Source organism: Acanthochromis polyacanthus, chromosome 3 (assembly GCF_021347895.1).
Source record: "Acanthochromis polyacanthus isolate Apoly-LR-REF ecotype Palm Island chromosome 3, KAUST_Apoly_ChrSc, whole genome shotgun sequence".
Classification (NCBI taxonomy): Eukaryota; Metazoa; Chordata; class Actinopteri; family Pomacentridae; genus Acanthochromis; species Acanthochromis polyacanthus.
This window is the reverse complement of record NC_067115.1, coordinates 227,197-244,062: the sequence shown is the minus strand read 5'-3', so window position 1 is coordinate 244,062 and position 16,866 is coordinate 227,197. Positions and strand designations below refer to the sequence as shown.

Here is a 16,866-nt window from a genome sequence, read left to right as displayed (position 1 = left end):
GGTGGTTTTGAGTCTCGTTTTGGTGGCTTTGTGTCTCGTTTTGGTCGTTTTGAGTCTCGTTTTGGTGGTTTTTGTGTCTCGTTTTGGTGGTTTTGTGTCTCGTTTTGGTGGTTTTGCATGTCATTTTGGTCGTTTTGTGTCTCGTTTTGGTGGTTTTGAGTCTTGTTTTGGTGGTTTTGTGTCTCGTTTTGATGGTTTTGTGTCTCATTATGGTGGTTTTGAGTCTCGTTTTGGTGGTTTTGTGTCTCGTTTTGGTGGTTTTGCGTGTCATTTTGTGTCTCGTTTTGGTGGTTTTGAGTCTTGTTTTGGTGGTTTTGTGTCTCGTTTTGATGGTTTTGTGTCTCGTTTTGGTCGTTTTTTGTCGTTTTGGGGGTTTTGAGTCTCGTTTTGGTGGCTTTTTATCTCGTTTTGGTGGTTTTGAGTCTCGTTTTGGTGGCTTTGTGTCTCGTTTTGGTGGTTTTGAGTCTTGTTTTGGTGGTTTTGTGTCTCGTTTTGATGGTTTTGTGTCTCGTTTTGGTCGTTTTTTGTCGTTTTGGTGGTTTTGAGTCTCGTTTTGGTGGCTTTTTATCTCGTTTTGGTGGTTTTGAGTCTCGTTTTGGTGGCTTTGTGTCTCGTTTTGGTGGCTTTGTGTCTCATTTTGGTGGTTTGAGTCTCGTTTTGGTGGCTTTGTGTCTCGTTTTGGTCGTTTTGAGTCTCGTTTTGTGTCTGTCTGAGCTCCATTAATGGTTTGTTCCACAGGACTTTCCCAGTCCTTGTCTCTGTAATCTTTCTGACAATGCTGCAGTAAGGTTTTGAGAGACGAAGTGTCTTGTTGCTGACTTTATGTTAATCAGAGGCGTCAAGTTTTGACTCGACCTCTGGAAACTCCTGACAACCTGTTAAACATGTTCCTGAAGCTGTTTTAACCCAACTAAAGGTGAAGCTGACTTCTAGTCTCAGAGTTAGTGTCTAGAATCCACATGAACAGGTGAAAACAGGCCAGATGCACTGAAGTTTTTACCGATAATTTAAACGCTTGTTGAAAATGAGCCTCCTGCTTTAGCAGCTCACGGATCTACTGTCAGGCCAGTCCTCTGGTCGAACCAACCAGCTGTCTGGTCATCCTGAGGAAGGTCACCTGACTCGCAGCACTGTGAAGGAACCGTCCTTCATGCCCAGAGCCAGCTGAGAGCCATCGTTGTTGAAGGAAACACTTCGGACCGACTCCTCCATGTTACAGCGAGCCAGCAGGGTGTGGTCAGGTAGACTCCACAGCCTGAGGGGACAGGAGAGACAGACAGGTGAGGACCACAGACAGGTGAGACAGACAGGTGAGGTGTTGGTGGTTCAGACCGACCTGACGGAGCGGTCGTCGCTCCCGGTAACGGCGACCGGCTGTTTGGGGTGTAGGTCCAGCGCCCACAGCTCCCCCTCGCTGTGACCCTGCATCAGCAGAACCGGTTTGTCCCGGTCCCGGACCATCACCTCGAAGATCTCGCTGTCCTGAGTCCCAGCCAGAATACGGTCGGCCTTCCAGCAGACGCTGCGGATCGACAGACCTGAAACACACGGAGATAGGGGCGCAACGGATCAAAAAACTCTCGGTTCAGATCGTATCACTGTTTTAAGTCACAGATTGGATCAGCAAAAAAAAAGACACAATCTTCTCACTGAAGTGGGTGCATGATGGGATCTAACGTGGTTCAAGCATGTTCAGCATGTTTAACCCTCGCTACCCTAAAAACGCTCTGGAGCGTTTTCTTGTTGCGCCGCTGTAATCAAAACAAAGCAGGAAAATGAAGCGTCGGCGAGTCTCTCTTTAATCGTGTGCTGAAATTGCAGATTTTGAACTTTCTACCAGTTTTTGAATCATGTTGATTGGCCAAGTAAAACCAGAGATATGATCAATAATAAACGCCACATTTTTTACCGAACTTCACCGGAGCTATTTCCAGCGTCTTTTATGCGCGGCGAAACTTTGAACTTTGGACTCAGCGGAGAGTCCTCTCTGCTGAAAGCATCCGGCAGAAACACAGACCTTTGGAGTTATGCTTGGTGTAGGAAGGAAAATGTGGACCAGATTTTCACAAACCTGGAGTTCTCTGGAGTAAAAACTGGATTTCCCCAAAGGCGACTGAGAAACTTGGAGCTGAGTGACAGAGACGCTCTGACGGGGAGCGGCTACACAGACACGCCCACAGACACGCCCACAGACACGCCCCCAGTCTCTGTGTTCATAGTAAGAGAGTGGAATGTTCTAGAAATACACAGAGGAGAGATAGCCAAAGTGCGGATTTGGAACTTTCTATCTTTTTTTTTTAGTCAGGGGATAGTTATAACTCTTTGGGAGAGCAGCACGTCCTTCACTGGCTTTGGCCACAGATCACTCTCTGCTCGACACCAAAGATGCACAGAAAATGAAGATTTTGTTTCAGATGTAATATATTACTACTACTACTAATAATAATAATGATAATAATAAAACAATAATAATAACAATAATTATAATAAAAATAGATTAATAATAATAAAACAATAACAACAACAATAACAATAATAATAACATTCATAATAAACATATTCTAGCAATGGAGAACACCAGGACTCTGGATTCTCCCCATGGTCCTAAAGCCTGTTTCTATTGTTTTGTCATTGTATAGATTGTGGTGAACAGAAAAAGCTTTTTGGAATGGTACAAATTCATTTATTTAAAATTTTATTGTGACTCCTCATGATTTTGTAAATAGTTGTGCAAAAACACCTAAAAAAATTCCTGCATTTTAGTGCAAACAGTGGTATATAACTGTGTTAACTGCTAAATTTGTACATTATTTTATGACAAACAATTTATATTTACATTATAAGTTCTGAAAAGATTCATTACACATGTTTATGGTGTCCACAGCAAAAAAATCTAACTTTTTTCTGCTCGGATTTTGTATTTTTTCTGCTATTTTAGGTCAAGTGTGTCCATACATTATATCAAAATGTATAAATAATTATAGAATCACACAGGTGAGGTTGTGCTGAAAAAAAGATACCAAGCAAAGCAAAATCAACAGCTTTTAAGGTGAAATATAAAGGGCCCTAAGGGTTAAACCCCGTGTTTTGCACCACAGAATATGGCCTCATGTCTGCAGCTGTAAACACCCCAACAGCTTCTGTAACAGCTTTAGCCCGGTGAGATTCTGCAGCAAGAGGCCGTTTAAATGCCGCGGTGATCAGGTTGTTTAGCAGCCTTCATCTTGGCTCCTGTCACTGACACATCCAGGTGATGTCGCTTCATATGGCTGGTCACGCTCGATGTGTTTCCTCTCATACGGCTTTCTCTGCCACAGTGCCTACACACCGTTATAGTTTTGTCCACCACCTTTCTTCCATCATCACTGTATTTTACAGGAAACCAAAATGCTCCCATACGGGCGACTTAAATGACGCAGAAGGTTTTTCAAGTTCCTCTGCTCCTCTGCTAGCCATGACTTCCACTGCACTCAGCTAGTGTGGATTAAACATGCGCTCTCCACGTGATCACGTACAACTTTTTTTTCATCAACCAGTCCGTGGACCACGTGGAGAGCGATCCATACGATCAACGATGATCCGTTGCACCACTACACGGAGATACACCTGAACGAGACACATCTGAGGGGTTGCAGGTGTGTCTCATTTTAGTCATTTTCTGCCTTGTTTTTGTTGTTTTGTGTCTCATTTTAGTCAGTTTGTGTCTTATTTAAGTAGTTTTGTGTCTCATTTTTGTTGCTTTGTCTCTCATTTTAGTAATTTTGTGTCTGGTTTTTGTCGTTTGTGTCTCCTTTTTGTCACTGCCTGTTTCGTTTTCGTCATTCTGTGTCTTGTTTTGATCATGTTGTGTCTTGTTTTAGTCGTTTTGTGTCTTGTTTTTGTCGTTTGTGTCTCCTTTTTGTCACTGCCTGTTTCGTTTTCGTCATTCTGTGTCTTGTTTTGGTCATGTTGTGTCTTGTTTTAGTCGTTTTGTGTCTTGCTTTTGTCGTTTGTGTCTCCTGTTTGTCGCCGTCTGTTCCGTTTTCGTCATTCTGTGTCTTGCTTTGCTCGTTCTGTCATGTGACGCTACCTTTGTATCCCTGCTCGGCCTCTCTCAGGTCGATCTTGGTGATGGGTTTGAAGTCAACGTCCCAGAGTCGGATGCAGCCGTCTCGTCCTCCGGTGGCGAATCCTTCCTCGCAGGCGTGCATGCTGAAGATCCCGGCCTGGAAATACATTTCCCATCATGCTCCTTTGCTGTCCAGGACTGAACCTTCTAAAGCTTTTTTCTTTAAGCTTGTGTCTACCTTCATTCACTTCATACATTAATTTTACATCCTTTACTTCTTTTAATTGAAGTTTAAACATTCTGTTATGTAAAATGAAACAGTCCTACAACTCCCACAATGCATCAGTACCCCATGAGCAGCCTGCACAGTCCTGATCAGAGTGATTCCTTTCCAGACGTAGACATCTCCGTTCAGAGCTCCGGAGTACGTCAGCTCCTCTTTGGCCACAGAAACACACAGGATGGTCTGGAGGTCGCCCGTCTTCCCGAAGATTCCTCTCTTTGGCGTCAGAGCGTTTCCACACAGAGTCCAGAACTGCACAAACACAACGACAGCATCACCTGACCAGGTAGCTCCACCCTCTGGACTTAACGGTTAGGAAGAGATGGTAGGAGCTTCAGGACAAACATCTTCCTCAACCTCCAGTCAGTTTCTCCTGAAGCTCCTGCCATCACCAGGACCTGACGACTGAGAACCTCAAGAGAAGTGTAAGCAACAAACAACAAACACAAGACACAAAACAACAAAAACGAGACACGAAACAACAAAAATGAGACACGAAAAAACAAAAACGAGACACGAAAAAACAAAAACGAGACACGATAAAACAAAAACGAGACACGAAACAACAAAAACGAGACACGAAACAACAAAACGAGGCACGAAACAATAAAAACGAGGCACGAAACAACAAAAAGAGACACGAAACAACAAAAACGAGACACGAAAAAACAAAAACGAGACACGAAACAACAAAAACGAGACACGAAAAAACAAAAACGAGACACGATAAAACAAAAACGAGACACGAAAAAACAAAAACGAGACACGAAACAACAAAAACGAGACACGAAAAAACAAAAACGAGACACGAAACAACAAAAACGAGACACGAAAAAACAAAAACGAGACACGAAACAACAAAAAAGAGACACGAAACAACAAAACGAGACACGAAAAAACAAAAACGAGACACGAAACAACAAAAACGAGACACGAAAAACAAAAACGAGACACGATAAACAAAAACGAGACACGAAAAAACAAAACGAGACACGAAACAACAAAAACGAGACACGAAACAACAAAACGAGACACGAAAAAACAAAAACGAGACACGAAACAACAAAAACGAGACACTAAAAACAAAAACGAGACACGATAAAACAAAACGAGACACGAAAAAACAAAACGAGACACGAAAAAACAAAAACGAGACACGATAAAACAAAAACGAGACACGAAACAACAAAACGAGACACGAAACAACAAAAACGAGACACGAAAAAACAAAAACGAGACACGATAAAACAAAAACGAGACACGAAACAACAAAAACGAGACACGAAACAACAAAAACGAGACACGAAAAAACAAAAACGAGACACGATAAAACAAAACGAGACACGAAACAACAAAAACGAGACACGATAAAACAAAAACGAGACACGATAAAACAAAAACGAGACACGAAAAAACAAAAACGAGACACGATAAAACAAAAACGAGACACGAAACAACAAAAACGAGACACGAAACAACAAAAACGAGACACGAAAAAACAAAAACGAGACACGATAAAACAAAACGAGACACGAAACAACAAAAACGAGACACGAAAAAACAAAAACGAGACACGAAAAACAAAAACGAGACACGAAAAACAAAAACGAGACACGAAAAAACAAAAACGAGACACGAAAAACAAAAACGAGACACGAAAAACAAAAACGAGACACGAAACAACAAAAACGAGACACGATAAAACAAAAACGAGACACGAAACAACAAAAACGAGACACGAAACAACAAAAACGAGACACGAAAAAACAAAAACGAGACACAATACAACAAAGACAGACACAATACAACAAAAACGAGACACGAAACAACAAAAACGAGACACGAAAAACAAAAACGAGACACAAAACAACAAAAACGAGACACAATACAACAAAGACAGACACAATACAACAAAAACGAGACCCAAATTGACAGAAATGAGACTGCAGCTGGTTTCTCCTGAAGCTCCTCATCCTGCAGATGTTCTTCTATCTCCATTTATCCTCTCTACTCTGCTCATCATCTGCAGATGTTCCTCCATACTGGATCTCCAACTACCTGCTCCTCTGTTCTCTGTTTCTGGTGGTTTTATTTTATTGGTTTTACTCTTAAATTAATTTTTAACAAGTTTTAGAACATTTAGAATCATTTTTTAACAATTCTGCACAGATTTATGCCATTTTAGACCATTGTCAATGTAATTTTTGCACTTTTTTTGCACAGCTTTAAGTCATTTTGGACAAATTTTTATGTTTTTTTAAACTACTGCAGACAAGTTTATGTCCTTTTTGACTTTTTCCAAGTTCATTTGTGCAAGTTTATGTAATTTCAGGCAGTTTTTGAGTTATTTTTAAACATTTTACATGAATTTTGCACAGATTTATGTCATAGTTTGTCTCATGTTTGGACCATTATTGTCTCTAAATCAGAAACAGATGAAGAACAAAGCCGTCACCAAGCCGTCGCACAGAGCTCAGCAGGTGACATCACAGGTCACCTGACACTGGAGGCGGTCTCACCTTGATGTGTTTGACTCCACAGCTGACCAGCCGGCTGGCCTGGAACGGATCCCAGCAGACGTCAAAGATCTGAGAGGACACAGAGAGTGAGAGGCTGCTGCAGAGCTCCACATACCTGCACAGGTGAGCCCATCGGCGGCCTTACTCTGTCCGAGTGTCCGGTCGCCGTGGCGAGGACTCGTCCTCTCCTCCAATCCCAAACGCACAGCGTGTTCTTGGCGTCCAGGCCGACCGAGGCCAGTCGCTATGGCAACAGAAACAAAACGGTTAGTTTCCCAGGTGTAGCTCCGCCCACCGTGTTTTCTGCTGTCCCGGTCTCACCTGTCCGTCAGAGTCGAAGGCCAGACAAGCGACTCCGTGGGTGTGGACGTCCCTCAGGATGGACACCGTCTGCATGGCGTAGGTGTCCCAGATACAGATGAACGGGTCCTTACCCACCTGACCCGTCGCCACCTGGATCTTATCTGGATGGATGGCCAGGCTGGCAGACAGACAGGTAAGAGACAGACAGACAGGTTAGAGACAGACAGGTTAGAGACAGACAGAAAGGTTAGAGACAGACAGACAGGTAAGAGACAGACAGAAAGGTTAGAGACAGACAGGTAAGAGACAGACAGACAGGTAAGAGACAGACAGACAGGTAAGAGACAGACAGAAAGGTTAGAGACAGACAGACAGGTAAGAGACAGACAGACAGGTAAGAGACAGACAGGTTAGAGACAGACAGGTTAGAGACAGACAGACAGGTAAGAGACAGACAGACAGGTAAGAGACAGACAGACAGGTTGGAGACAGACAGAAAGGTTAGAGACAGACAGGTAAGAGACAGACAGACAGGTAAGAGACAGACAGAAAGGTTAGAGACAGACAGACAGGTAAGAGACAGACAGACAGGTAAGAGACAGACAGACAGGTAAGAGACAGACAGGTTAGAGACAGACAGGTTAGAGACAGACAGACAGGTAAGAGACAGACAGACAGGTAAGAGACAGACAGACAGGTTAGAGACAGACAGACAGGTAAGAGACAGACAGACAGGTTAGAGACAGACAGACAGGTAAGAGACAGACAGACAGGTAAGAGACAGACAGAAAGGTTAGAGACAGACAGACAGGTTAGAGACAGACAGAAAGGTAAGAGACAGACAGACAGGTAAGAGACAGACAGGTTAGAGACAGACAGACAGGTTGGAGACAGACAGACAGGTTGGAGACAGACAGAAAGGTTGGAGACAGACAGACAGGTAAGAGACAGACAGACAGGTAAGAGACAGACAGACAGGTTAGAGACAGACAGACAGGTAAGAGACAGACAGAAAGGTAAGAGACAGACAGACAGGTTAGAGACAGACAGAAAGGTAAGAGACAGACAGACAGGTTAGAGACGGACAGGTTAGAGACAGACAGACAGGTAAGAGACAGACAGACAGGTAAGAGACAGACAGACAGGTTAGAGACAGACAGACAGGTTAGAGACAGACAGAAAGGTTAAGAGACAGACAGACAGGTAAGAGACAGACAGGTAAGAGAAAGACAGACAGGTTGGAGACAGACAGAAAGGTTGGAGACAGACAGACAGGTTAGAGACAGACAGACAGGTTAGAGACAGACAGACAGGTTAGAGACAGACAGACAGGTAAGAGACAGACAGGTTAGAGACAGACAGGTTAGAGACAGACAGACAGGTAAGAGACAGACAGACAGGTTAGAGACAGACAGACAGGTTAGAGACAGACAGAAAGGTTAGAGACAGACAGACAGGTAAGAGACAGACAGGTTAGAGACAGACAGACAGGTTGGAGACAGACAGAAAGGTTAGAGACAGACAGAAAGGTTGGAGACAGACAGACAGGTAAGAGACAGACAGACAGGTAAGAGACAGACAGAAAGGTTAGAGACAGACAGAAAGGTTAGAGACAGACAGACAGGTAAGAGACAGACAGACAGGTAAGAGACAGACAGACAGGTTAGAGACAGACAGACAGGTTAGAGACAGACAGAAAGGTTAGAGACAGACAGACAGGTAAGAGACAGACAGGTTAGAGACAGACAGACAGGTTAGAGACAGACAGACAGGTTAGAGACAGACAGAAAGGTTAGAGACAGACAGAAAGGTTAGAGACAGACAGACAGGTAAGAGACAGACAGGTTAGAGACAGACAGACAGGTTGGAGACAGACAGACAGGTAAGAGACAGACAGAAAGGTTAGAGACAGACAGACAGGTTAGAGACAGACAGGTTAGAGACAGACAGACAGGTTGGAGACAGACAGACAGGTTGGAGACAGACAGAAAGGTTGGAGACAGACAGACAGGTAAGAGACAGACAGACAGGTTAGAGACAGACAGACAGGTAAGAGACAGACAGACAGGTTAGAGACAGACAGACAGGTAAGAGACAGACAGGTTAGAGACAGACAGACAGGTTGGAGACAGACAGAAAGGTTGGAGACAGACAGACAGGTAAGAGACAGACAGACAGGTAAGAGACAGACAGACAGGTTGGAGACAGACAGACAGGTAAGAGACAGACAGAAAGGTTAGAGACAGACAGACAGGTTAGAGACAGACAGGTTAGAGACAGACAGACAGGTTGGAGACAGACAGACAGGTTGGAGACAGACAGAAAGGTTGGAGACAGACAGACAGGTAAGAGACAGACAGAAAGGTTAGAGACAGACAGACAGGTTAGAGACAGACAGGTTAGAGACAGACAGACAGGTTGGAGACAGACAGACAGGTTGGAGACAGACAGAAAGGTTGGAGACAGACAGACAGGTAAGAGACAGACAGACAGGTTAGAGACAGACAGACAGGTAAGAGACAGACAGGTTAGAGACAGACAGACAGGTTGGAGACAGACAGAAAGGTTGGAGACAGACAGACAGGTAAGAGACAGACAGACAGGTAAGAGACAGACAGACAGGTTAGAGACAGACAGAAAGGTTAGAGACAGACAGAAAGGTTAGAGACAGACAGACAGGTAAGAGACAGACAGGTTAGAGACAGACAGACAGGTTGGAGACAGACAGACAGGTAAGAGACAGACAGAAAGGTTAGAGACAGACAGACAGGTTAGAGACAGACAGGTTAGAGACAGACAGACAGGTTGGAGACAGACAGACAGGTTGGAGACAGACAGAAAGGTTGGAGACAGACAGACAGGTAAGAGACAGACAGACAGGTTAGAGACAGACAGACAGGTAAGAGACAGACAGACAGGTTAGAGACAGACAGACAGGTAAGAGACAGACAGGTTAGAGACGGACAGACGGGTTAGAGACGGACAGACAGGTTAGAGACAGACAGACAGGTAAGAGACAGACAGGTTAGAGACGGACAGACGGGTTAGAGACGGACAGACAGGTAAGAGACAGACAGAAAGGTTAGAGACAGACAGACAGGTAAGAGACAGACAGACAGGTAAGAGACAGACAGGTTAGAGACAGACAGGTTAGAGACAGACAGACAGGTAAGAGACAGACAGACAGGTTAGAGACAGACAGACAGGTAAGAGACAGACAGACAGGTAAGAGACAGACAGAAAGGTTAGAGACAGACAGACAGGTTAGAGACAGACAGAAAGGTAAGAGACAGACAGACAGGTAAGAGACAGACAGGTTAGAGACAGACAGACAGGTTGGAGACAGACAGACAGGTTGGAGACAGACAGAAAGGTTGGAGACAGACAGACAGGTAAGAGACAGACAGACAGGTAAGAGACAGACAGACAGGTTAGAGACAGACAGACAGGTAAGAGACAGACAGAAAGGTAAGAGACAGACAGACAGGTTAGAGACAGACAGACAGGTTAGAGACAGACAGAAAGGTTAGAGACAGACAGACAGGTAAGAGACAGACAGGTAAGAGAAAGACAGACAGGTTGGAGACAGACAGAAAGGTTGGAGACAGACAGACAGGTAAGAGACAGACAGACAGGTTAGAGACAGACAGACAGGTTAGAGACAGACAGACAGGTTAGAGACAGACAGACAGGTAAGAGACAGACAGGTTAGAGACAGACAGGTTAGAGACAGACAGACAGGTAAGAGACAGACAGACAGGTTAGAGACAGACAGACAGGTTAGAGACAGACAGACAGGTTAGAGACAGACAGACAGGTTAGAGACAGACAGAAAGGTTAGAGACAGACAGACAGGTAAGAGACAGACAGGTTAGAGACAGACAGACAGGTTGGAGACAGACAGAAAGGTTAGAGACAGACAGACAGGTAAGAGACAGACAGACAGGTTAGAGACAGACAGACAGGTTAGAGACAGACAGAAAGGTTAGAGACAGACAGACAGGTAAGAGACAGACAGGTTAGAGACAGACAGACAGGTTGGAGACAGACAGAAAGGTTGGAGACAGACAGACAGGTAAGAGACAGACAGACAGGTAAGAGACAGACAGACAGGTTAGAGACAGACAGAAAGGTTAGAGACAGACAGACAGGTAAGAGACAGACAGGTTAGAGACAGACAGACAGGTTGGAGACAGACAGACAGGTTAGAGACAGACAGACAGGTTAGAGACAGACAGACAGGTAAGAGACAGACAGAAAGGTTAGAGACAGACAGACAGGTAAGAGACAGACAGACAGGTAAGAGACAGACAGGTTAGAGACAGACAGACAGGTTGGAGACAGACAGACAGGTTGGAGACAGACAGAAAGGTTGGAGACAGACAGACAGGTAAGAGACAGACAGACAGGTTAGAGACAGACAGACAGGTAAGAGACAGACAGACAGGTTAGAGACAGACAGACAGGTAAGAGACAGACAGGTAAGAGACAGACAGACAGGTTAGAGACAGACAGGTTAGAGACAGACAGGTTAGAGACAGACAGACGGGTTAGAGACAGACAGGTTAGAGACAGACAGACGGGTTAGAGACAGACAGACAGGTAAGAGACAGACAGAAAGGTTAGAGACAGACAGGTTAGAGACAGACAGACGGGTTAGAGACAGACAGGTTAGAGACAGACAGACAGGTTAGAGACAGACAGACAGGTAAGAGACAGACAGAAAGGTTAGAGACAGACAGGTTAGAGACAGACAGGTAAGAGACAGACAGGTTAGAGACAGACAGACGGGTTAGAGACAGACAGGTTAGAGACAGACAGACGGGTTAGAGACAGACAGACAGGTAAGAGACAGACAGAAAGGTTAGAGACAGACAGGTTAGAGACAGACAGGTTAGAGACAGACAGGTAAGAGACAGACAGGTAAGAGACAGACAGGTTAGAGACAGACAGGTTAGAGACAGACAGGTAAGAGACAGACAGACGGGTTAGAGACAGACAGACAGGTTAGAGACAGACAGAAAGGTTAGAGACAGACAGGTTAGAGACAGACAGACAGGTAAGAGACAGACAGGTTAGAGACAGACAGGTAAGAGACAGACAGACGGGTTAGAGACAGACAGACAGGTTAGAGACAGACAGACAGGTAAGAGACAGAAAGGTTGGAGACAGACAGAAAGGTTAGAGACAGACAGGTTAGAGACAGACAGGTAAGAGACAGACAGGTAAGAGACAGACAGGTTAGAGACAGACAGGTAAGAGACAGACAGACGGGTTAGAGACAGACAGACGGGTTAGAGACAGACAGACAGGTTAGAGACAGACAGACAGGTAAGAGACAGAAAGGTTGGAGACAGACAGACAGGTAAGAGACAGACAGACAGGTTAGAGACAGACAGACAGGTAAGAGACAGACAGACAGGTAAGAGACAGACAGACAGGTTAGAGACAGACAGACAGGTAAGAGACAGACAGACAGGTTAGAGACAGACAGACGGGTTAGAGACGGACAGACGGGTTAGAGACAGACAGACAGGTTAGAGACAGACAGACAGGTAAGAGACAGACAGACAGGTTAGAGACAGACAGACAGGTTAGAGACAGACAGACAGGTTAGAGACAGACAGACAGGTAAGAGACAGACAGAAAGGTTAGAGACAGACAGACAGGTAAGAGACAGACAGACAGGTTAGAGACAGACAGACAGGTTAGAGACAGACAGACAGGTAAGAGACAGACAGGTTAGAGACGGACAGACGGGTTAGAGACGGACAGACGGGTTAGAGACGGACAGACGGGTTAGAGACAGACAGACAGGTAAGAGACAGACAGACAGGTTAGAGACAGACAGACAGGTTAGAGACAGACAGACAGGTAAGAGACAGACAGACAGGTTAGAGACAGACAGGTTAGAGACAGACAGGTTAGAGACAGACAGACGGGTTAGAGACAGACAGGTTAGAGACAGACAGACAGGTTAGAGACAGACAGACAGGTAAGAGACAGACAGACAGGTAAGAGACAGACAGGTTAGAGACGGACAGACGGGTTAGAGACGGACAGACGGGTTAGAGACGGACAGACGGGTTAGAGACAGACAGACAGGTAAGAGACAGACAGACAGGTTAGAGACAGACAGGTAAGAGACAGACAGACGGGTTAGAGACAGACAGGTAAGAGACAGACAGACAGGTTAGAGACAGACAGACAGGTAAGAGACAGACAGACGGGTTAGAGACAGACAGACAGGTTAGAGACAGACAGACGGGTTAGAGACAGACAGACAGGTTAGAGACAGACAGACGGGTTAGAGACGGACAGACAGACGGGTTAGATACAGACGCTCCATGATAATAACAGCACTAACAGTAATACATCTTCCTGCCACCAGAGGCAGCGCTGAGCATGCTCAGACCCCTGCATGTGATTGGTGGACAGTTCTGAACCAGCAGAAACTGTACCTGCTGTGTCATCACTGTGACCTCATCAGTCAGGGTGACCTCACAGCGACAGCTGCTGACACAGACGCATGCTGCGCTGTGATTGGCTGACGGACAGCTGCGTCTGACACGTACTGACGAACACGCATTTATGTTCAGCAGCACGCCTCGGGCTTGGTGTGAAGAAACACCGAAGGACTGACGGTTTTTCATTGCTGTTTATGAGTAAACAAAGACTCTGATTGGATCCACATCTGTTCACCTTGAAAGCAGCAGAACCAATCAGAGCCTAGAACAGTGGTCGGCAACTGGCGGCCCGTGGGACAAAACTGGCCCGTCAGCAATAATATCTGGCCCGCCAGATGATTTTGAAAATTTGATTTGGCACAGAGCCAAGCCAGTCCGTCACCGCAACACGAAACTCTCGTGGTCGGCTGCTGCCGGGCATTTCCGCGTTTGTGCTACTGGTCGGACACGGTTGTAGCCAGATTTCACTGAGCAACAGTGTGTGCAAAATATGTGTGTGTCTCGGGATTCATTTTTAATACATCTATGATCAGAACTGAGACGTGTGTCCCAAGCAGCAGCGATCAGCTGCAGAAGCTCCACTGCTAGCGGTATCGCCCCCCCCGCTAGCGGAATCGGAGCTGTTCGATTGTTTACAAACATTTTGGCCCGAAGCCAAGTCTACTTGCCGACCCCTGGCCTAGAGGCTCTGAACAGGTCCCAGTCAGGTTTAGAGAGTTCTACTTTGTGCCTGTATGAGGGAACCAGCTGGACCATGACGTGGTCCGAGTGTCCCAGTGCATCCTGGGACAGTAGACCTGCTGACTGTAGTGTAACTGATCCAAAACGTTGTCCTCTCTGGGTTGGGGATACCTTGGTTAAAGTCACCAAGGACAACACCTAAACAGACTGGGGATGAGGATAGGGCTGCACCAAACGACGCGTCGACGAGTCGTCTGAGAACGATACGTCATCAAAAGCGGAAGTGAGCGCGCAATGCACCAGAAATTCCCTTCCTTCACAGATGAACGTCGCCTCGGCATCGTGCATATATTATGTATGCACGCTGCAGCGCGGATGTCCGCGTTCTATCGTAAACATGGATGTCAGCGTTTACTATACAGCTGTATCTAAACGCGGACGTCCGCGCTGCAGCGTGCATACATAATACATGCACGATGCCGCGCCGACGTTCATCCGTGTTCCGCGCTCCGGTCGGAAGGGAATTTCTGGTGCATTGCGCGCTCACTTCTGCTTTTGATGACGTATCGTGCTCAGACGACTTGTCGACGCGTCGTTTGGTGCAGCCCTAGATGTGGACTCCACCCCGTATCTGGTCCTTGAACCTTCATGTTGGCCTGTAAGCACCGACCGGTGAGAATGAGGCGAACTCAGCGGAGTCAAAAGGTTTGCAGCTGATAGAATAAAGACTCCAGATCTATAGAGCAGTGTTTCTGGACCAGAACACTTCACAAAGTCCAAGAACCAAACAAGATACTGGCACATAGAGGTCACATGACCGATCTTTGACTTGACAAGCCGATGTCGGTTGCAAACTTTCTCTGTAATTACGAAAACAGTTCAGCAAAAAGTATTTCTAAAAGCATTTGAAGAGAAATAAGCAGCCGAATCTGTCCTGGTTTTAGTTCACCGGCAGCTAGTTTAGATGTTTGACCAAAGTGTCACGATGTGTCGGATCTCGGCACGCTACATCAAATTTCCACAAAATAGGCTTAAATGTGAACGATCGCGAGATTCTTAGAAATGAATCTGAGAAACAAAGATCTGTTTCCTGTTTATTTTTCATTTCTCTGTTGATGATTCTTATAAACTCGATCCTGAACGTTCTCTGTAAAACTAACTGATTGGCAGTTGTTGACCAGATCAATAGCTAATCTATCAGACTTGTTTGGGCCGACGTCAAGCCCCGCCCACTCACCTGATGATGTCATCGTTGTGTCCCAGGTAAAACTTCTGAGTATGTTCCCGGGTGTTGTAGACCACGCCCACTCCGGCCACAAAGTACACCAGCTCCTTGCCGGCCGTGTAGAACAGGTTGTTACGGCACTGATGTCCTCGGTAGCCGTGGATCCACTCCAGCCTCAGCTGGCAGCGCGGCGCCGTTTTATCCGACATGGCGGCTCACAGTCCGCTCAGTCCGCCGCCGTAGTCCCTCTAACAGGCCAGCAGCCGACTACACTTCCCATAATTCCAGACTACAGCCTCAGCGCCGCTAGCTAACATTAGCTGAGGAGCAGGAAGTTCATGGAGCTGCCTCAGGAAGGGAATGAATTTAGTTTTAACTCAGCCTAGTCGTCATATAAGCAGCTTTTTGTAGATTTGTTGAATATTACAGCTTCTAATGACGATATCTGATGAATATTTTAGTTTCTAGTCTTTTAGAAAATTCCTGCACGGTTTAAAAAGCTTCAGTAATAAATGTTAATGATTAGAAATATACGTAATATTTGTGATTTTACAGATCTTCATTTAAATTTTAGTTTAGAAAAACAGAGTTTTAGAAGCGGATAAAAACATAAACCCAATAAACTATCAGATGTTTTAGTTTGTATTTGTTTATAAAGTTAGGTGCAGTTTTAAAATTTATTTCTAATTTACTTTGTAGTTTTACACAAACATGTTTTTTAATTTTATTACTGTAAAAATATACTTTATGGCAGAAATGTGATTTAAAGTTAATTTTAAGTTTCTGTGAAATTAGTAAATTTTACAATAGATAAATAAGTAAATGACTGAAACTCTGTAAATGAAAACAATAATGTCATTATTTTAATTTAATTATTTAAATGCATTTTTCTGACCGAACCTGCAGGTCCGCAGATAAGATGACGGTTTCTAGGACCAGGACCAGGACCAGGACCAGGACCAGGACCCTCCTTGTGTCGGTCCGTAGGGTCAGCCTACAGCCTCCAGTCCGGTAATAAAATACCGGATTTATCTCCAGCAGCGGAGGACGGAGGCTGAAATCTCAGAAATCCCTCCGCCGTCTGTTCGCGGTTTCAGGCTGAAATCCGGAGATTACGGCCGCGGATTTGCAGTTGTCGCTTCGTAGCCAGAACCGGACGAACACCCGACCGTCCGACACCGACCCGTAGCTGCAGCGGCAGGCCGGTGGACGCACACCCGCTGCGGCTCCGCGGCTCTAAAACCGCCCGGAGAAGCCCGAAAAACGGTGCAGAAAAGACGGAATATTAACGGAATCAGGATCACCGAGGGAGTCAAGATGGCGGAAATGACCGGAGCACT

At 45.4% G+C, this 16,866-nt stretch overlaps 1 pseudogene; it reads right to left on the bottom strand.

Moving 5' to 3' along the window:
- LOC127533268 (echinoderm microtubule-associated protein-like 6) overlaps positions 1 to 16,866 on the bottom strand; it is a 28,413-nt pseudogene extending 11,547 nt beyond the window's left edge.